Source organism: Astyanax mexicanus, chromosome 5, assembly GCF_023375975.1.
Source record: "Astyanax mexicanus isolate ESR-SI-001 chromosome 5, AstMex3_surface, whole genome shotgun sequence".
Lineage (NCBI taxonomy): Eukaryota > Metazoa > Chordata > Actinopteri > Characiformes > Acestrorhamphidae > Astyanax > Astyanax mexicanus.
Window position 1 is genome coordinate 18,115,675 of NC_064412.1, and position 22,599 is coordinate 18,138,273.

The following is a 22,599-nucleotide window of genomic DNA, read 5'->3' on the forward strand; positions in this document are numbered from 1 at the left end:
AAGTACTATCAGACAGCAATACACTCTTCTATTCTCACAGCAATAAAATCTTACCAGCCAAATTCTGTTTGTTGTATAGGTTTCTAATGTCACTATTAAGAAGCAAAATTTGGTAGTGGGCAGCATCCCAAATCTTAAAGAACATCATACTGCTGAGACCACTGACCAAACTCTACCACTATACCGGGGAGAATGTGTACAGTACTAAGGTCAGCACAGTTTCTCCAGTATAATTTCTCCAGAAAAAGAGATTTCAGGGTTTTTGAGTTTATGTTCATGGCTTCGCAGATTTTTTTTTTTTTTATTGTGATTTTATTGGTGTAATTTTAAAATCTAAAAAAAATTCAAAAAGATTTTGTCTGATTGGTTGAGTTGTTGAGGTAGAGGGATATCACCTTTTTGTACCATTTTATGAAAGACTCCTGTTACAGTCCTCTAAGCCTCCTGGCCTTAAAGCAGACTGTGGTATAAATACACAGTATCACACCTGTGCAATCCTGTTCTCCAGTGCATTAAAGAACGTAACAGAACGTCCACTTGAGCCTTCACTTGGCGCAACTGAATCTTATCACGTTGCCACCCGTTTGGGAGCTGGATTAAGATTATCACCTGCAGGCTCTGTGGAGTGGGTCACTTCAGGGCTGGATTAGGAGTGCCTCACACACACACACACACACACATACACACACACAAATTCAATGTGTGATGAAGCAGGGATGACCTGTCTTGCACAGCTCTATTTGAAGTTTCGGGAAGAGCGAAATGGATTGGCTGCATCTTGGGAGTTAGTCTGGGCTCACAGTGAACGGAGGGATGCCAGATAGACAGAGACAGAGAGAGAGCGAGACGGAGTGAAAGAGAGAGAGAGGGGAAAAAGCCTTAGACTAACAGTAGAGGGTTCCCCTCTGCTGCAGCGCGTCTGCCAACAGCGGTACTGTGCTTTTAACCAGGGTCAAAATGCCCTCCTTAAGCACAAAAGTGTTCATTCTCTGCATAATGTTTCGTTTGGAATTAAGTGCAGTTACAGACTAAATTCTTCTGGCAAGGCTTTACCTTAGGTTTCTAATGCACTGTAAACCCATACGCTGTTTGAACTCAAATGATTTAAGTCTGTTTTACATATTGGATATTTCTAAACAATACTCGACTATTTTGAGTTAGTTGGACATTTGTGGGCATATGTATTCAAACTGAGATCTTTGAGTTGAACCAACTTATAATAACTGAGTTTAGTCTGTTGCCATTAACAGCTTCTTTTCCATTGGCTTCTGTCACAATCTATTTGCATACTGGGCATGTCCAACAGTTTCTGACTAACACTCACCATCAGTGTGTAGTGATTCCCCGTGGGCTACATTGATTTAGAAATAAATCAAGATCCCCTTAATAACTTGATGTTTTAATTCATGTTAACTCAAGTTTTCATTGCCCATTACTTAAAAAATAGAGCAAACTGGCTGCCTTAAAAAAGTTAAGTAAACTCAACTTATCTGGTATAACAAAAATAAAAGAGTTAAATCAACTTCCTCTTTAGTTGTAATAACTTGATGTTTTAAGTTATGCTAACTTAAGTTTTCATTACCCATTACTTAACTTTTTTAAGGCAACCAGTTTCCTCAATTTTTTAAAGTAAATTCAACTTATTCGGGCTTACAGTGTGGGATTCGACTGCATTCAACCACTCAAGAGCATTAGGGAGGATTGTTACAGATGTTAGATGATCAATTCTGGATCACAAACAATGTTCAGGCAGTTCTTCACAATCCATTGCATTGGCATTGAGCACAGTAACCCTAAAACAGGGCCATAACCCCCAGTTCTTTGCCACTGTTTGGATGCTTTTCCACGGTAGGGCCTGTAGATGGTAACTAAGGCATTGCTGTACCATTTGTATCACCCAGTTAGCTTAGTTAGCACTTGTTAGCCTAGTTACATAATTAAGACTAGGCACTTATGCCATCTACAAGACTCGTCTTTAATTCCTACCGACATTGTCCAACAAGCTTGCATGTTGGCATCCAATCTTGTCCAACATTTCTAATGCAGCATTAGCATGGTGGCGTCCAGGCTCACCCAATGTTACTAACATGCCGTCAGCATGCCAACAACTGGGCTCATTCAACATCTCTACAGCAGCGGCCAGAGATCCTCAGTTTTAAAGCCTCCCACTGAATAGTTCTGTAGCCCCAAGGATGGTTAGTTAACCATACAATGGAAAAGTGACCCTTGTCTACTGAGCATATACAAGAGCCCAGGGTCACCAACCTTACTTCTAGAGAGCTACTGTCCTGCTGTTTACACCTCCATTCTAACACTAATGTAACTTAATTTAACTGGACTAACAATAAGAGATATTTTATTACGTTTGGATATACAGGGGTTGGACAATGAAACTGAAACACCTGGTTTTAGACCACAATAATTTATTGTCCTGATGGACAGTTCTGGTGGAAACAGGAGAGTTGAGGTGCACATTGAATTCTGCCGTGATTTGAGCAGCCGTGGTTTTATGTTTTTTGAATACAATCCGGGTTACCACCGAACATCCCTTTCAGACAGCTTCCTCTTGCGTCCACAGTTAATCCTGTTGGATGTGGTTCGTCCTTCTGGGTGGTATGCTGACATTACCCTGGATACCGTGGCTCTTGATACATCACAAAGAATTGTTGTCTTGGTCACAGATGTGCCAGCAAGACATGCACCAACAATTTGTCCTCTTTTGAACTCTGGTATGTCACAGCATTTTGGTCCACAGTTAGGCTTAATCTCTGTCTGAGAAACTTAGCCATGCTGTACAGTACATGTATATCTATTACATGTTTATTTGCCCTAGTCTACTAAAAAACTCTGCCCAGTCTGTGTTTCAAATGCCGTGTGCCACCGCCCGCAGCTTCTTTTGTAATCCGCTGGCCAAACTAAAGGCCACATGTGCATACAAGGTCATATAGGTTCATCCAGCTGCACACTGTCCACAGTGTTTTGCCATTAGGTGGAAGCAGCTTCCATCTAAAGCCTGTGTTAAGCACTGTTTTCCTCTGCCTCCTGGGTTTAGATCACACAAGCAAATGAGAGTGTCTCTGCTGATGAGACTGGGAGATCTGGGAGAATGTACATTCTTAATCAAGTAGCATAAAAATAAAGTAGCATTATGATGCTTTTGTATTACAAAAAAACAGAATATCCCTTTAACATATGCAAGCAATCTACTATCTATAATATTTACCAAGAGTGGTCCAAAATGAGTCAGAATTCATTTTTGTTAAACAAGGGTTTGTTCACATTTCTGGGATCCAGTATTGTTACACCAGTTATTACTGTTAAAAATGAAGATGTACAGTAGATATAGATTTAAAGCGAATGTTCAGAAAACGCCACTTTTCTGAAATTACATTATAAATGAGTCAGCCAGCTCTCTCTAAGCAGTTTTCCTCAGATTTGATTGCTACGACTTTACCAGCTTGTAAACATGTTAATGGCTCTAAAAACAATCTTTGCCTTCGCAGCAACTTATAATGTAGTGCGCAGTTAAATGTTTGATGAGGACCGAGTAAAAGTTTCATGCATATATAGTACATTGTTAATAAATGTCTATAAATTATCCAGCACATGCGCTGAGGGCTTTTTATGGCCTCTTTTAGTTGACGTCTGCAGTACGCCACCCAAAGCATGATGAATAATTTCTTTACGTTCCTTAGTTTTCACTTTCACTTAAATCTCACTTTAATGAAAAGTTATGTAAATGAACTGATATGTAATTTCCCCTTGCTTGATATTTTATGTATTATGACCTCCCATGGGTTTAATCCTAGGTTGGTGTTGATGTTGTCGCAGGCCTCGGGAAGGCTCAGGAAGTTTGTGCATTTGTAAAACTTGTCTAAATCACTACCGGACAAACTGACTCACTCCCGAGAACCTCAGCGCTCCATCACAGGGTGCAGGTACTCTGAGCAGAGATGACACTAGAAGTATTTGATTAGTGATTTAACTTTTAAATCAGTCAACAAAAAGTGTTTACTTGAAGCATTGTACCCTGTTATATAATGGCTTACATAAAAGCTGCCTGAATTCAACAGCTTTTGTTTGGCTGGTTGAATAACAGCGGCAGACGCCTAGTTTGAGAGTCATCTCCGCCGAAAGGTGCTGACAGTGTTCTGACTGCTTCAACTCATGCGGTAACGCTGCTGTATCATATTCATGAAGGTTATACAGCTAGCATTGTTGAAATTGATATTTAACTTAGGACAGTTGCTCCTATCCACTATAGGATACACCTACAGTTATAATTATATTTTTTCTTTGTTTGTATTAATTTAGTACATTGTGGATTAATATTAAAAACTTAAAAACTATGAAGAAACATTTAATTAGCTAGTAGACAAAAAAGTGTAATATATAAACACCCAACTCAGGTTGTTTGGACAAGTTGGAGCAGAGTCAGTGTGAAGGAAAAGCAGTTAACAAGAGCTTAGCTTCTCTAGAACTCCTTTAAAACAGATGGTGAACCATTCCAGGTTCTACCTTATGAAGCCAACTGAGAGAATAATGCCAAAAGTCGGAAGAGAATTCTAGTATTTTGTCCAAGGATAAGCGCTAGCCATGTTTAGCAGCACTAGCCAGCCCCGGTTAGCAGCAATAACGAGCCCCGGTTAGCAGCGTTAGCCAATCCCGGTTAGCAGCACTAGACATTCCCGGTTAGCAGCGTTAGCCAATCCCGGTTAGCAGCACTGGCCAGTCCCGATTACCAGCGTTAGCCAGTCCCGGTTAGCAGCACTAGCCAATTCCGGTTAGCAGCGTTAGCCAACCCCGGTTAGCAGCACTGGCCAATCCCGGTTAGCAGCACTAGCCAGTCCCGATTACCAGCGTTAGCCAGTCCCGGTTAGCAGCAATAACGAGCCCCGGTTAGCAGCGTTAGCCAATCCCGGTTAGCAGCACTAGCCAATCCCGGTTAGCAACGTTAGCCAATCCCGGTTAGCAGCACTGGCCAGTCCCGGTTAGCAGCACTAGCCAGTCCCGGTTAGCAGCACTAGCCAATCCCGGTTAGCAGTGTTAGCCAACCCCGGTTAGCAGCACTAGCCAGCTGTGGTTAGCAGCATAGCCAGCCCTGGTTAGCAGCGTTAGCCAGTCCCGGTTAGCTGCGTTAGCCAGCCCCGGTTAGCAGCACTAGCCAGCCCTGGTTAGCAGCACTAGCTAGCCTTGGTTAGCAGCACTAGCTAGCCTTGGTTAGCAGTGCTAGCCAGCTACATTATAGAAAATAATAAAAACTAAGAAAACTTTAAACAAGAAGGACTGTGTCCAAACTTTTGACTGATACTGTGTGTCCTCATGTGCATGTGTGTGTTTCTTATAATGGAGTGAGTAGAAGATCTGGACAAGTAATCAAAAGTTAATCAGAACTGACATTTTGAGCACCTCTAATGGATAAAATATTGCCCATGCTGATTATTTATTTTGATGGCTCACCTATAGATAGCTAGAATAGGACCCCTGTAATGTTTATAATATTTACATTGTATAAAACTCAAAATAATTTTTACAAGTAAAAGGTGGACGATGTGTCGATATTGTTTCACTAAAATTAAAATGTTCATCTTTTTTTACTAGTGCATATTTATGTTACACCTGCAATAGAGCCATCCCTCATTCTGTGTCTACTTCTGTCTGCTTCCCATCTGGTATTTCACTCCTGCACGTCTTGATTTGGTTGGATGTTTCTGCTGTCCTGCTGTGGTGTTCTGTAAACCTCCAGCAATCAGTAGCTTCCCAGGTGGTGGGGCTGAAAACACTGGATGGCATAGACAAGAAGAATCATTATCCAGATTTTCCCTCTCTCTCTCTCTCTCTCTCTCTCTCTCTTCCTCGATCTGCAGGCTTTCCTGTGTACTCCAAACTACGACAGATGGCTTAATACCGTGGCAGGCCTCGTAGCTCTAACACATCATCTGAGAAACAAGCTACAAGCCGGTCACTTTGTACATAAAAGTCCAGAGCACCAATGAGAGTGACTTTTAATGGTCGTCTTTTTTTTTTTTTCTTTGATGCCTTGAAAAAGCGTTCCATCAACACATAGACCCTTATCATGTCCACAAAGCACCATCTGCCTGTCCAGTCGCATTAACTTCAGCAGCCTCACTTTGGGGTACAAGGCGCACAGTAGGGGGCTCGTGATTGGCGCACAGTGAAAATGTAGTGAAATCATATAGCCTGGGTTTCATTCTCTGCTTTTCATGTTTGCCATCTGTGGCTCTCAGCCCGAGGGGAATGCAAGTGTCTGCAGTCCAGCAGGGAAGGATTGAGCTGAAAGGGGTCACTCTCTTTCCTTTGTGATGTGCCCATTAGGTTGGGGTATTCCTGCAGTTTTGTGGTCAGATGAAGCAATTAGAGCAGATTGAAGCACTAGCCAGTGGCAAATGGCTAATAGTTGGGAGGATGCATGCAGTGAAAGCGTGTAGCTGTCAATCTCTTAGACTGCTGGGACCAGTGGTGTAGAAAAAAGGTGGATGGTAGGGGGGTTTTAAGAGCTGAAGCTGTATTTTGTGTCTTTTTTAGTGCAGGGAAAGATACACTGTGAGCCCTTTCTTACGCTGATGGGCATGGTGGTCTCGAATTTAGGTGTATTTAAGTACATTTCAGGCGTATTGCTATCTTGGCAAAAGAAAACACAGGTGCACCACTGTCTGAAAAAACATAGACAGACGTCAACAATTAGATGTTCATTGCTATCTAGGCAGTGAATTAATAACACAGACTGCGTGGGCCTGTTTGTAGCTTTGTTTTTACAACTTTTACATAATGAGCAAAAATGAGCAGGTTAGTTTTCTGTGCTGAGAAGCGTTAGTCACAGTCAGGTAGCTGCGCCCCTTAAATAGCAATCTGCCAAGTCTTGACAAATGACAAATGACACATTGATTGGTTTATTGCATGTTATGTACAAAACACACCCATGATTAAGATATATTAAGAGAATTAGTACATGTCTTTTGGGCATGTACTTTTCTCATTGTTGCGATAGCAAAGACAAACTGACACACCCTAAATGAAGCTGCATGGTGCACGGTTAATGGCTCATCTATATATTACTAAAATAGGGCACTGTATGTTCAAATGTTTGTGAACTGACACATCCTTTAACTAATGCATTCATCTACTTTTACACTACCTGGCCACCATAGAACAGTTATTTTTGTATGGTGGGTCATTTTCAAATCTGCAGTTACACTGGCATGGTGGTGATGTGTTAGTGTGAAGTTTGTTTTTCTGGTATGAGTGGAACAGACACAGCAGTGCTGCTGGAGTTTTTAAACACCTCAGTGAAAATAGACTACCAATCTGAAATATCCACCCAACAGCATACCGTGGGTGGTGTCCTATATGGTGGACCAGCTACTGCATGTAGAGTGTCTATTAGAGTGGATGACAGTGAGTGTAAAAACTACTTCTCTATTTCTCACTCTTTCTCTCTATGTCTGTATTTGTCTTTCTACTTTGCTATTTCTTACTCTTTCTTTCTCTCTACTTCTCTCTCTTCTATCTACTTCTCTATTTCTCACGCTTATTCTCTGTTTCTATTTCTTTCTTTCTACTTCTCTATTTCTTGCTTTCTCTTCTCTCTATTTCTCTCTACTACTTCCACTTTCTTTCTCTAATTTCTCGATCTCTCTTTCTGTCTAATTCTCTGTTTCTAGCTCATTCTTTTACTCTACATCTTACTCTTTTTTTCTCTATTTTTCGCTTGTTTTTTTGTGAACATTGCTCTTTTATCCAAACTAATTAGTATTACACTATTTAGCCACATGTTTTTGGACTCTACACCACTTTAATCACTATTTGCAAATTTTCAAAATATTACTATTTACGAATTTCAGGTAAATTACAATAGCACTGAGTTTAAGATGTCCATTTATTTAAAGTTTTTAGTTTGTTTTTTTTTTTCTTTAACTTTTCAATGTTATTAACAAGCTTTTCCAAGCCAACTTAAAGTTCAATATTGAACTTTCCTTTTCCAGTAGCTCTGTTGTATCTGATCAACTAATCATTAACAAAACAACCAGAATGTCAGTGCAATCACTGCAGAGCTGAGAACAATCCACCACCTGTCAATCCACCATACTGTACAAAGTGCTCCAATATGGTAATTATATATATTTTTAGTTTCTCAATCTTTGTACTATATACTCTCCTCTCTTAAGTTATGCTCTCCCCCTTACAAATGTGCAGCTTTCAACAGGTTGGGGTTTGAGCTCTGACCTCAGACAGACAGCTGTATAGTTTATGTGAGGTATTTTGAGGCTCATATTCTGTATTTATCATCTGTATATAGATAATCCTTCTCTTACTGCAATACAGCCTTGGGACATGCGACGGTTTGTCATCTTTGATTCCTGTCGAAAGATTATATAAATCACAGCTTATAGAGGGATAAGGGAGCAGTGGTCCCTGCAGAGCGTCAGTTTTTCATGGATGTAGTAATACTATATTTTACCTCCAGGAGGGATTTGTTTTATGAGTAAACCTCAGCTGTATCTTTCCTATAGGGCTTGTTTTACAGCGCAAGATTAGCGACTGTAATATAATATTTCAACTGAGCTCACAGATATATGTGGGTTATACACTGTATGTATCTGGACACTCCTAATTATTTGTAAATCCAACTATTTTTATGCCCACTCTCCAGTACCTGTTGTATGTAATGAGAATGAAACACACATCCACAAATATAACTTCTGGTATATGTAAAAGATACTAAAGCATTAACATGCCTGTCTAGCCTCATATTTTTAGTTATACATTTACCTCAGTAGTGTTAAACTAAATATGCATTTAACTCAACAGTACAGTTTTAGTCATACATGTACCTCAGAAGTGCTGTTCTTGTCATATATTTACCTCAGCAATGCTATTCCGTTTAAAAAGCTATGGCTAAGTTACCTCAGCAAACATTACTATTGTACTCCTATTTGGATGTGTCTTTTATTTGGAAAACAGCCAGTTTGGTTATAAGTAAAAATGAACTTGAACCTGTCATTTCTCAGTTTTCCCTAACAGCACCATTACATGCAATTGTGCTCTGATATGCAGTGCTTTACCATTGGCCAGGGGAGGAGAGGGTAGTGTAGGCCTACTGCCACTGCTGAAAAAAAAATCTAACATTAGAGAAAACACTGGAATATTACTTCAAATATATTAGTCATAGTTTAGTATGAATTACAAATATCCAGTGCATCCCTGATTGTGAATGTGTCATGTAGTCCATCATACATTTAATGTATAAACATAAGGAATATATTAAACACATGTATTTAATATACAGTTTTTAGTATTTATTTAATCATATATACATTCACTTCTGTTGGTGCATCCATTTTAAACTTACTGTCAAACAGAAACAACTGTCAGTGTTTTTATTATACAAGTGTACATACATGCACAGACACCTGTGCACCTACTCACCACACACACACACACACACACACACACACACACACACACACATATACATGCGCACACAGACACAAGTAAATTGCATTTGAAGGTACAAAAAAATCAAAACCATGTTCTAACCAAAAAAATCGTCTTTCCAAATATAATCCAGCCTGATCTCCGGTAGCCCACCTGTTTCCCCTGTGTGCTGAGCTGAACTAGTAAAGACTGGCTGCTGTGTGTCAGTGCAGTGAGAGCCTGATTCAGCTCTATAATCCTGCCTTTAACGTATAGGCTTTAAGGACACGCCAGTGTGTGGGTGTTAACCAGCACTGAGTGATCTAATGGAGTTATTTTTAAAAGCCACTGGGAGCACTAGGACTTTCTGTCACACCTCAGTTATCTGCCAAAGAGACAGAGAGATAGAGAAACAGAGAGAGAGCGCGAGAGAGAGAGAGACAGACAGAGAGAGACAGACAAATAGACTGACAGACAGAGAGACAGACAAAGCGAGAGAGAGAAAGATAGAGAGAGAGACACAGACAGGCAGACAGAAAGACAGAAATAAAGAGAGAGATAGAGAGAAAGATAGACAGACACAGAGAGAGACAGACATAGAGACAGAGAGAGAGACAGACAGAGAGAGACTGAAAAAACATCAAATTTTATATTACATTCTAAAAAAAATAGTGTTATTTAATAAGCCAACATAAGCGTAAATCTAAGTATAAATATAAGAAAGATGGCCAGTTTTGTCCAAATGCCACACTTTATTTAAAAAACAACAGGTCAATATTAGTTAAATTAATAATTATTCAAGAATATATGTATATTTCATTAGTTTAAATTAATTAATAAGTACATTATTGTATGTACTGAGAAAATGCTTGCTTTGTTTTTGACAAAGTCAAGTCATAATTCTGAGAAAAATATATTGTACTTTTAAAGTAATAGGTTGAGCCTGACTTTATTATTAATGACTTATCATTCAATGTATAGACATGGCCTCAATCATTTTTGCCTGATTTTATTGCCCATTATGGTTTTCTTAGGAAAGAGAACACACTAATATCAATAATCCATAATGTCAGGTTTATCACAAACTATCTTTGTATTTAGATTTAAATCACCTTCTAATTAATTTTAAAATGTATATTTCAACTGCATTGTCTGAATGTTCCTAATAATAAAGTTATTTGTTTAAAAAGGGTGTAACTACATTATAATGATTTTAAAAAAATTAATCAGTCTTATTTAGAATCTTAGTCATTTTTAAGACAGTATATTGTCCAAATAAAATAGTTGACAGTCGTGACAGACCTATAATAGAAATACAGTGAACACCAGTGACAGAAAGCAAATTTTGGCATTATAGACTATTGGAAATTGTTCTGGTCCACTGCTCTGTCTGTGTGTGTCAGGACTCTATAGTGACCCTGTCTTAATGATAAGCTGCTTTAACAGATCCTAAGCCACGACTCCTGACCTGAAGGAAGGATTATCTTGTGTGCTCACCATGAGTCTGTTACTCTTTATTGATTCCAGTTCATTTGTTTGAGATCTGTTTAAAATGATGTGAATGTGTTTTGGCAGTAATGTTGCGCATTAGTCTTAGCACAGCTAACTTCCCCTTAAAGCAGCGGTGTGTGCGTAATATTTTTGGCTTCTGGGCTCCCCCTACTGTTGGGACAGAGAATTCGCCGTTTGAGACCCACTGAAGGACACACTTTGAACATGCATTTTTGGACAAGCTGAGAGATGCTTAACTGGTAGAATCTTTTTACAGGATTGTGTTGTCCAGTCCACTTTACCACCAAACTTACATATAGCGCTTTTCCACCCAAAGAACTGGTTCTTGAACCAGTTCCGTTCGGGCTTATTAGAACAGTGATGTTTTTCAGCCAACTAGCTTACAGTTTCGACCAGTTTTAGTGGAACTGTCAAAACGTCAACAGGAGGCGTTGCACTGTGGTGGTGAACAGAAGCGGTCACGGTTCGTGCTGAAAATCCTTGTATTCTTTGGTTCCCACTGAAAACGAGCATTCCTGGTTCCGGAACCTACTTTTGTTGGAGCAAACGCAGCAAACCGGTTCAAAATTAGGTTTGCGAGCCAGAACGGTACTGGTTCCATGTTGGTGGAAAATCACTAATAATGCAATAAGAAGCCAAATCTGGATAAGCAAGGATAAGAGCTGTTTTTATGTTATTTAAAAAAATGTAATATATTGTTGATGTCCAAAAAATGTTGCAATTTATAAATAAGTGTAGAAACTATGTAATTTGTTATGGTTATTAAGCCGAGTTTATCTGTCATACTAAATGATAAATCTTCAGTTTTAGCAGATCCCAGTCTTAGCTCATCCCAGCTTCCATCTTCATCACTTTTAAAAAAAAAATCATATTCCATTCTGAACTGCTCACATAACAAAAGTGTCAATTATCCCTATCTCCCTGCTGATTTCCCAAACCTCTGCCATTATAGCTTGTCTTTTCTCACTCGCGCCAATGTAAGGGGCACCTGTCACATTTCCCCTTCCCCACTGCAGGCTAGATTAATCATTCAGGATAGTGAGAGAATAAGATGCATAGGCTGTTCAAAGTGCTCTATAAATAGAGCTGTAGACGTGGTCATTGAGTTCAGATGACAATAGCTAGGACTAATTACACTTCATTTCATATTTGAGCAGCAAACAGCAGGAGAAGAATGGATGGATTTAGTACTCAGTAGTACTTAACTGCAGTTTAGTGTGGTTGTAGGTTGCTTGTCTACAGGTTATTACCCTTTCCTACTTTACCACAGCCAGGCTGAAAACAGTTTAAACTAATTTGGTGATTGACCAAAGTCAAGCTTTTAAACCAGCAGGTACAATGTTCAGTTCACAACTAAAATTCTATTATTTTTTTATCTTCCATCAGACAAGCCAAGAAAGCAAATTCACATTAGCAGTGCTAATCTAATCCTGTGTAATATAATTGTGTAAAATCCTGTAAAATGATTCTACCCCAACCGTCCTCATGATTCTTTCACTTCAGGTGCCGGTTCAGTATCTCTCAGCTTCTCCAGAAATGCATGTGCTTAAACCTGTATCTTTAGTCAGTATTATTCTAGTGACACATTTAGCACAATATCTACTATCTATTATTGCTAATTAGAATATCTATTAGCAATAGTGCTAATCATAGATGTACTTAAGCAGTGCAAAACCAGCAGTTCACGTAATGTAAATTAAGATTTTCCTGAACCTGCATATTTTATTTACAAAATAACTTTTCTCAAGTACCATATGCTACATTGGTTTAAGTAAGAAATACATAATTTAAATAATTTCTACATCTTAACAAAGACACAAAATATACTATAGTATATTATTTTTAATTGTTATATCAATTGCTTTGCATAACATTTCTACTTTGAACGTGCTGGTCAGGTGAATACAATTCGTAGATTTGTATTCAGTCTGTCTTTGATATCTTTCAAGTAATTTTTAAAATACTTATAGAAAAGTAGATGAGGAAAGAAATGCAAGAAAAAAAAATAAAGAAAAGTATTTGGAACACTCCCAACAAAGTGTTACTGATTATTATATGATGATTATTGTTACAGCCAACAACACAGAGGCCACGCGGTTAATCATAATATACTGTAGGATCTACATTTTATCTAAGTTTACCTAAGGTAGCATAGGTAGATATCTGTTTGAATGTGTATGTGGCCACAAATCACAAATGTTCACTTAACTCAAAATAGTTGAGTAATGTTTGGAAATATGCAAGTTTTACCTAAACAGTTGTGGGTTTACAGTGTAAAAATGAACTTAAACCTGATGTTTGTCAGCTGTTTGCCAGCTCTCTTTCTGCTCTGATATACTGTGTTGCCAGTTTTTAGGGAAAGTTGACATCCTAACATTAGCAGAACTGAATAAAGCAATGGAAAATATTATATGATTTTACACAAATCCAGTAATTACTCAGTTACGCATTACACAGTTTTCACAATTTTCCTGGCATCTTCACTAAAGTTACATGGTGCAGTGAGCAACATAATGAGCATAAAGTGGCAATGATCAAGATGCATTTCTACAGTCTATGGTCTATAACATTATATTTTGAAGCTGTTATTTTACTACAGTAAAGGATGTTGTGCTATGTTATGATATCCTATGGTGCCTTTATGATCTTGTGGCATGAGCTAGCCATACCAACATATTGGGCCTTAACCCTTTCAGACCCTGCATAAATTACAATGGACATCATAAAGGTTTTTTTGTTTGTTTGTTTTTTCCGAATGTTGTGTTGCACAGAACACTAATTAACACCTCTAGTTTATTGGAATAGATCATAAACCATCCTATAAAATTGTAGCTTAGCTCCGCCCACTGCACTAGACAAATAAAAATCAACAAATTTAGGGCATGTCAGCACTACAGAACAAATAAGGCAAAGTGAAACACGCTCATTATTACCAATTCTTTGTGATTCAGAACACTTTTTTTATCATGTTAAGGAATAAAAGTTTTAGTTAATTGAATACTTTTTTATCATGTAGATTTTATATTAGGATAGTAGTGCCTTATTTTGTGTTCATTACAGACAGAAAACTGCATTCTTATATTTTTTAATTGCTGAAACATAATTCAGGTCTGAAATGGTTAATGTTTTGGGTTATTTGTGTATCTTTTCCTTTGTCTTGGTTTCTCATCAGTTAAGCTTGCTGTATTGTGAGTACCTCTTTAGTTACAAGCATACAATAGACTAAAGATACGCTTTTATCATTAATAACACAATGGTAGTGAACAGACGTTAAAGCAAATGAGTCTGTCCTGCTTGAGCAAAGGAAGATTATGATCTTTAGTAAAGCTATCTTTCTGTATACGTCTTACACAGAGAGGCATTTTATATCCCGCTAAAACAGCCTCTTATCTTCCCGCTATACCAACAACCAATCAGCACCTCACAAGCTATAGCCTGCATTCATCTTCCAGAGCAGTGTTTCAAAGATCAGAAACACATACACAACACAACACAGCACACTTACAGTTGTGGTCAAAAGTTTACATACACTTGTAAAAAAACATAATGTTATGGCTGTCTTGAGTTTTCAATAAGTTCTACAACTCTTATTTTTCTGTGATAGAGTGATCGGAACACATACATGTTTGTCACAAAAAACAGTCATAAAATTTGGTTCTTTCATAAATTTATTATGGGTCTGCTGAAAATGTCACCAAATCTGCTGGGTCAAAAATATACATACAGCAACAAAATTTGTCAATTTTGGTGATGTAGCGAGTTGTGTCAATCAAATTAGCTTCATGTCATGGCCTCTTCACTTCTTGTAAGTGATTCTGATTGACTACAGCTGTTGACTTCTCATGAGCCCATTTAAATAGGGCTCATTTGACCCAGTGATTAGACTCAGCTACAAAAGCTACAATGGGAAAGTCAAAGGAACTCAGTGTGGATCTGAAAAAGCGAATTATTGACTTGAACAAGTCAGGAAAGTCACTTGGAGCCATTTCAAAGCAGCTACAGGTCCCAAGAGCAACTGTGCAGACAATTATACGCAAGTATAAAGTGCATGGAACAGTTGTGTCACTGCCACGATCAGGAAGAAAACGCAAGCTATCACATGCTGCCGAGAGGAGATTGGTCAGGATGGTCAAGAGTCAACCAAGAATCACCAAGAAGCAGGTCTGCAAGGATTTGGAAGCTGATGGAACACAGGTGTCAGTCTCCACAGTCAAGCGTGTTTTACATCGCCATGGACTGAGAGGCTGCCGTGCAAGAAAGAAGCCCTTGCTCCAGAAAAGGCACCTTAAGACTCGGCTGAAGTTTGCTGCTGATCACATGGACAAAGATAAAACCTTCTGGAGGAAAGTTCTCTGGTCAGACGAAACAAAAATTGAGCTGTTTGGCCACAACACCCAGCAATATGTTTGGAGGAGAAAAGGTGAGGCCTTTAATCCCAGGAACACCATGCCTACTGTCAAGCATGGTGGTGGTAGTATTATGCTCTGGGGATGTTTTGCTGCCAGTGGAAATGGTTCTTTGCAGAAAGTAAATGGGATAATGAAGAAGGAGGATTACCTCCAAATTCTGCAGGAAAACTTAAAACCATCAGCCCGAAGGTTGGGTCTTGGGCGCAGTTGGGTGTTCCAACAAGACAATGACCCAAACACACACATCAAAAGTGGTAAAGGAATGGCTAAACCAGGCTAGAATTAAGGTTTTAGAATGGCCTTCCCAAAGTCCTGACTTAAACCCCATTGAGAACATGTGGACAGTGCTAAAGAAACGGGTTCATGCAAGAAAACCATCACATTTAGCTGAACTGCACCAATTCTGTCAAGAAGAGTGGTCAAACATTCGACCTGAAGCTTGCCAGGAGCTTGTGGATGGCTACCAAAAGCGCCTAGTTGCCGTGAAAATGGCCAAGGGACATGTAACCAAATACTAATGTTGCTGTATGTATATTTTTGACCCAGCAGATTTGGTGACATTTTCAGCAGACCAAATAATAAATTTATGAAAGAACCAAATTTTATGACTGTTTTTTGTGACAAACATGTATGTGTTCCGATCACTCTATCACAGAAAAATAAGAGTTGTAGAACTTATTGAAAACTCAAGACAGCCATAACATTATGTTTTTTTACAAGTGTATGTAAACTTTTGACCACAACTGTATATGAGAGCTATTTTTTATATTCATATATATACATTCTCATATCTGCTACATTATAGCTGGGAACATACTGACAAGGAGAACACATCATACGTATCATATATTTTGTCAAAAGGAAGCTATACCATCTCAGTACATTACAGCAGCACTCAGCAAGGAGCACACAATTCCTGTATCACAGTAGTAGTAGTCTTTGTTCTTCACTTCTGAACACTTTGAAATAGCCGAAGAGGCTGTTATCTTGTAAAACTAGGAAAGATGCACTGCTTTGCTGAGAGCTGAGTACAAAAAAAAAACAAAAAAACACAACCACAATGTGTCATTTAGAGAAATGTGATGATCATAATGCATGAAAATGACTCTCCAAGCCTTGTGACTGAGAAAAAGGTGGCAATCGCAGCATCAAATTCAAACAGAAGAAACCCTACATGAAGCCTTTCCATCTTTCCATCTGTAGCCACAAGCTAGCATTCATATTCACACTTAGAACGTTGTCATTTTCATCCATTCAGATGTCACTGATTAGGATTTATTGACAGCTGAAGTTTATTATATGTCAAATTTGCTCGGCTTAGAATTATAACGCCTTTGTCTTTATGACAGTCTTTGTTTGTCAAACCGTTCACAAAGATGTAGAAGTTTTTTTTCTAAATATACGTGATTGTGAATAAATAAATGATAAACTCTCTTTTCCATTGTATTCCAGCATATGAAGATTTTTTTTCTTTTTTTTTTTAAAGCCCATTTGCTTATCAATTTGCAAAGATTTTGATTATTGATTTTTGCTCATACATTATAATAAAACACATTTTCATCCAAGCATTACCAGAGAATTAATCATTGTGCACATCTGAAATATCTTGTGTTTGTACATTTCACTGTAAGCAACTTAATTACACTGAAAACAACTAATGAAGGCATTTTATGGATCAAAATAGAACAAAACTAAAACTAAAACTGGTGGGGGTACCCAAAAACTTAATTAAGTAAACAAAACTGTAATTTTCTTTGCACACTGAAGATTTTTTGGGGGAAAGTTAAAGGATTTCAAGTGCACCTTATGCAAAAAAAATACAGTAGTATCCATTTTTGTTCACCAGTTCATTTAAACACTCAAAATGCTTTTTTGACAACTTTTTTTGGTTGCCAAATATTCTGTATTATTAATTCTGCAAATATTCTGTAAGTATTCCCTAGTAACAAATGTAACATATATTAATGGAACGAGGCCTCATTCACAATAAAAACAGACCCTTTTATTTTTTATTAACAATATACAAAATGTCAGAAATCACTTGTTGCTTTGCACTATTAACTCATGAATGAAGTCTGGAGTACTTATTTCTCAGAACCTGTAGAGGAGATCCATTCTCAGAGCGACAGCAGCAGCGAATCACTTCAGGAGCTCATTCTTAGCTGTGTAACCTGGCCTGACTTCAAGCTGCATTAGCCAGAGAGGGCAGGACTATTTCCTCTGATGGCCTTTCGGGCTGAGCCGTGTGAGGTTACTCAAGAATGGCAAGGCTTTCACAAGCCGCTCACCAACATGATACCTTACATAATGTAGCCTACTTGTTTATACAGTGAAAGCCTTAAAAAATAATAAAAATGCAAAAGGAGAGGTAGAGAAGTGCCAATCAACATATCAGACTGAGCTTTGGTGCTGTGCTTATGTTTGAAGATGCAATTAAGTTCACTTCAGATAAAATTTCATTATAATTGAATGCGATTAGGTAATTATGTGAAGTTGCTTGTCTTGCCTCTGCCTTTATTAAGATTAAGAGTATTATGGAGCAGCTGAAGTAGGCTTTGATGATGTGGTTAAAAGCATGGAAAAGCTTGCATATGAGCACAAGCAGTGTACAAGTATATTGCTCTTATTGTTTTGTATTGCATATTTAATGACCACTAGACACTGTACTGTACTCTGTGTTGCCAAAAGTATCCACTCACCTGCCCTGCGTTTGGGGATCTAAGGCTTGGATGGAGATGCTTGGCCATAGAAACTCATTTCATGAAGCTCTCCACGCTCTACTGTTTTTGAGTTAATCTGAAAACCACATGACGTTTGGAGGTCTGTAGCGATTGGCCATGCAGTAAGTTGGTGACCTGTGAAGTCAGCCACCGCCTCTTTTAGAACTGCTGCTGATGCAGCATTGCCAGGTTGCATCACAGGGCGCTCGGAGGAAGCCACAGCGAGTCGGTTCCGATACATCAGCTCACAGACGCAGCCTTCGACTGCTCATCGACATCACCCTTTGAAGTGATGGGGGGAGAGAGCGCCATCTACCCACCCAGAGAGAGCGAACCTGTGTCCATGGAAGTGATTGATTTGGCAATGATTTGGCAATATAAAATCTCAGAGTACAGCTCACATAATGTGACATTGTAAAACATACTGTAGGGACGCACCAAAATTTTTGCTCAAAACCGACCAAAATGAAACAGTTATCCGAATGCAGCATACCGAAAAACATCTTAGAAATGATATTACAGTCATATATTTATGTAAGCAGTGCAATTTTAGTCATGAGAGTACCTCAGCAGTGCTCTCTCTCTCTCTCTCTCTCTCTACTCACAGAGAAAGGCAGCCAATGAAACAAATGCTAAGGCTAAGTTTGCTCTGCTAGCTCTTTACATCCCTGTACAAATAATGTGTAAGTATAACATTGTTGCAATCACTTATTATGTATTGCACATTTCATGACCATTACAGGTACATGACACATACTGTAAGTACATATGTACAAATAAGTACAAAAAAAGGAATCCAATTTTTACATTACGATTAGCTGTTTTAGACTGTGTATTAACATTACAAGTCTGTTATGTTTTTTTTTTTTTACGATATAAACAGTAAGTATGATGAGTTTCTGCCAAAGGTGTGGTCTTTTGCAGCAGCCGAGAGCAGATCACATGATGTGCAGCTGTCTGACTGTCCTAGAGAGGAGTGTGTGCGAGTGTGTATGAGTGTGTGCGAGTGTTTGTGTGTGTGTGTGTGTGTGTGTGTGTGTGTGTGTGTGTGTGTGTGTGTGTGTGTGTGTGTGTGTGTGTGAAAGCGCAGAGCGTCGGAGCCAAATAATCCCACAGTCTGGATGGCTGGAGTCAATCTTAATTGCGCTGGAGACATCCGTCATGAGAGTGGCAGGATTAATGGATCGCTTAGAGATTGGATGCCATGATGGAGTGCGCTGGGGGATTGGAGCAAGAGATAAGGGAGAAAAAGAGAGTTCTATAAAGAGACGAGTGTTGCAGCCAAATCGACCCGCGTGTACGTTAGGGACTTGTTCTATCTATTGATTAGACTTCATGAAAACACACTGCTGTACACTCTTGCTTGTTTATTTCAAGGAAATCACCCAGAGAGAAGTGGGTGCCTGTGCAATTAGATAGGTATTCTCTGTTAGAACAACTAGACAAAATAAAAGCAGTCAGTTGTTTAGGGAATGTAATCTATAAACCTGGGCCTCATCCTAATTGTGGACTATTATTTGGGGCATTAATACTGTAAGGTATATACTGTATACTGATCTTAATAGTGCAGGTGCAGCAGATTACTAAATAAAACAAGAAAATATTGCAAAGCTAAAGTAAGAGGAACAAAGGATGAAAAAACGGCAAAGAGATGAGTGTGGGTCAGTATGGCCATAGACTATAGCTCAGTTATCTTCCCTATTTGAACATATGAAGTTTGGCTGCTGCTTTTTTTTTTTTTTTTTTGATCCCCATTAGCTCATATAATGATAGCAGCTATTCTTCCTGGGGTCCATCAGACATAAAACACACAAACATTATAAATACACACAAAAATAAAAAGAAAACATACTCTAAGTACATTCCAAATGTATACAAAAGAAAATAAATAAAGATCGGTAAGTAAGAAAAAAATCAAGAAGAAGAAAGAAGTAGAAAAAAAAAGAAAAAGTGTCATTATAAATCCAGTAACCTTACTATTGCCATTGAAAATAATTTCCATATTCTATTTTTCACTTTTGTTTATTTAATTTAACGATCAGGAAATAGTGTCTTTTTAGTTGTTTTTTTAAACCAGATTTTGTTATCAGTTTGAGCAGTGAAGGAGTTCCATTCTGCAATAGCTCTGTAAATCACTGTTCGAAACATGTAATTAGTTTTAGCTCTCGGTAAATTAAAATTATTTTTTGTTTAATATTTTGTCACATTGGTTTCTCTCGCTTTTATTTAGATTAATTGATCATAAAGGCTCAGGATTTTTGATGCACTCGACTGCTGCACTTATGCGTTTACGAAAATTACAAATTACAACTACAAAGAGATGAGTGTGGGTCAATATGGCCATAGACCCCTAATTGAGTATATGAAGTTTTGCTGCTGTCAGGAGACAGAAACTCTGTGGCCTTTGCGTGTATGAAAATGAATGGGAGTGAATGGCAGGAACGAGGGATGAAAAAATAAAAGGCAGATATGTTTGGGTCAGTATGGCTTGAGTTAACCAGAGTCTGGAGTCCTTCCCTCAAGGAGTTCATGAAGTTTGGAGGCTGTTAGACAATCCGAAACTAGGATTTGGTAGGGGCGAAAAATGAAAGGAGTAAATGGAAGGAATAAGGGATGAAAATAAAACTACAAACAAACAAGTGCAGATCCAAATAACAGTGAAACTGTTCTTGGGGCCTGCCTTGAAACTGTTTGTCCGAAATGGTGCAAGCAAAAGTAGTATATGTGAGCACTCTAAAAGCTTTAGAACGCTGTATACAAGACAAACCAGTGTAATCACACAATCAGACTGAACAATCTGTCTCTTGACTCTTATACTTGCATCATTATCTGCCAATTTTTACCACAATGAAAATGATTTTGAGTGACTGATTTTGAGTGCCAAAAAGTAAATATGCTGGTATGAAACGGATCACTTACATTTGCATCTAAACTTGAATGCTTAACATTTTTCAACCAATTAAATTAGCTGTTTATGGTACTTAATTATTTCTTGTAGATATAATTGAATTTATCTAAGTTCTTATTTCTGCTCACAGGTTTTATTCAAGCATCGCTTTCTCCAGAACTAATTTCACTAGAGAACATTCGGGGCTGAAGTATGTATGGAAAGTGCACCCAATAAGTGTGAATCTCACACCTTTCCCATTGGCTCCTGGCAGCATCTATTTGTATACTGGGCGTGTCTTTCACTCCTTTAATCACCATTAAACAATACAGTCTTTTTCCCTAAACTACCTTTTTACATGGGTTTACCTGAAACTTATAAATAGTGCTTGTCTGGCCTTAGTGTTGAAGGCTATAAGAGCAAGTTACCACTTACTTGGTTGATGCTAGAAAGTCCACTAATGCACTAATACAGAATTCTTCCATCATCACTTGTGAAGGTGTTCATTGGAATTGTAATGTAAGTTATGTACTTTGATAGTAACTGAAATTTCAATTCAGTTTTTGAATATTAAAAAAGTCATGTAGGTTTTGGTGGTATTTTTGCAAATCCAACAGACTTTTTTTTGTTCATTGCACACTTTAGTTATTCCTTTTTGCTTCACATTGTGAGATAATAGTGTGGGATAATGTAATCAACTTTGACATGTTTACCTACACTCCATGCTTCATACCCAAAAACTAGTAAGTATTATTAATTTGCACACAATTGGAACACACCTACATACTTTTTAATGTGACGCCTCAGTGAATCGTATCGTGTTAATCAGATGCGCAGGTGTTTTCGAGTGGCTTCTTTGTTTTAACCTGAAACTCTGATCTCATTATACAACACGGATGCTGATTAAATTTATTATCACTAATGCTTGACTTGGCGGAGCTGAGCAAGGGTGCCTGCTGCTACTGAAGGAGGCTAATATTTCTCTGCCACTGACAGATGCAGGACTACAACCTTGATCTTATAAGAAAATGTAATTCTTCACGCAAATCAATCAGAATGCAACCTGCAGGCAGTAACGCAGGTGTTTAATCAAACCGGGGGCACAGCGGGCTTTTCATACCAGCTGGCTTTCAGTATAAGACTGTATAATATAACATTTTCAAATAAAAAGTGTTGTTATTGTTTTGTGATATTGGCTTTTACAGTAAAGACAGAAGTATAGAAGGCTTCTCTCTGTTGCATAATGAAAATGAGATGAGGCACACAGCCCATCACAGTGTGTTGTATTTTACTGTGTACTGTGAGCACTTTCACATTTCCAGAGTGGTCATGTAAATGAAGGCATTCCTAAAAAAACAACAAACATAATTTATTATATTCCAAAGAGTGCATGCCAGCGTTTCATCATGGCAAGACATATCACAATTACAGCATGCAGCAATGTAATCACTATACAAGTATTTTGCATATATTAAGCCATAGCTCACATGTCTTGCCCCACATTTACCTAAGCAGTGCTGTTCTGATCATAAATGTACTTCATTTTAGTCATAATTTACCCCAGTGTTGCTATTCTGATCATAAAAGTACTTAATTTTAGTCATGATTTACCTCAGAAGTGCTATTCAAATAATAA

General features: G+C 38.2%; 2 protein-coding genes across 4 annotated transcripts in view; one reads left to right on the top strand and one right to left on the bottom strand.

The window, feature by feature from the left end:
* The window catches only part of gabrb3 (gamma-aminobutyric acid type A receptor subunit beta3), a 144,763-nt gene that overhangs the window by 116,774 nt on the left and 5,390 nt on the right, over nucleotides 1–22,599 (bottom strand). The window lies entirely within an intron of this gene.
* Nucleotides 1–22,599, top strand: part of gabra5 (gamma-aminobutyric acid type A receptor subunit alpha5) — an 80,006-nt gene that overhangs the window by 34,723 nt on the left and 22,684 nt on the right. The gene's annotated exons all lie outside the window — the stretch shown is intronic.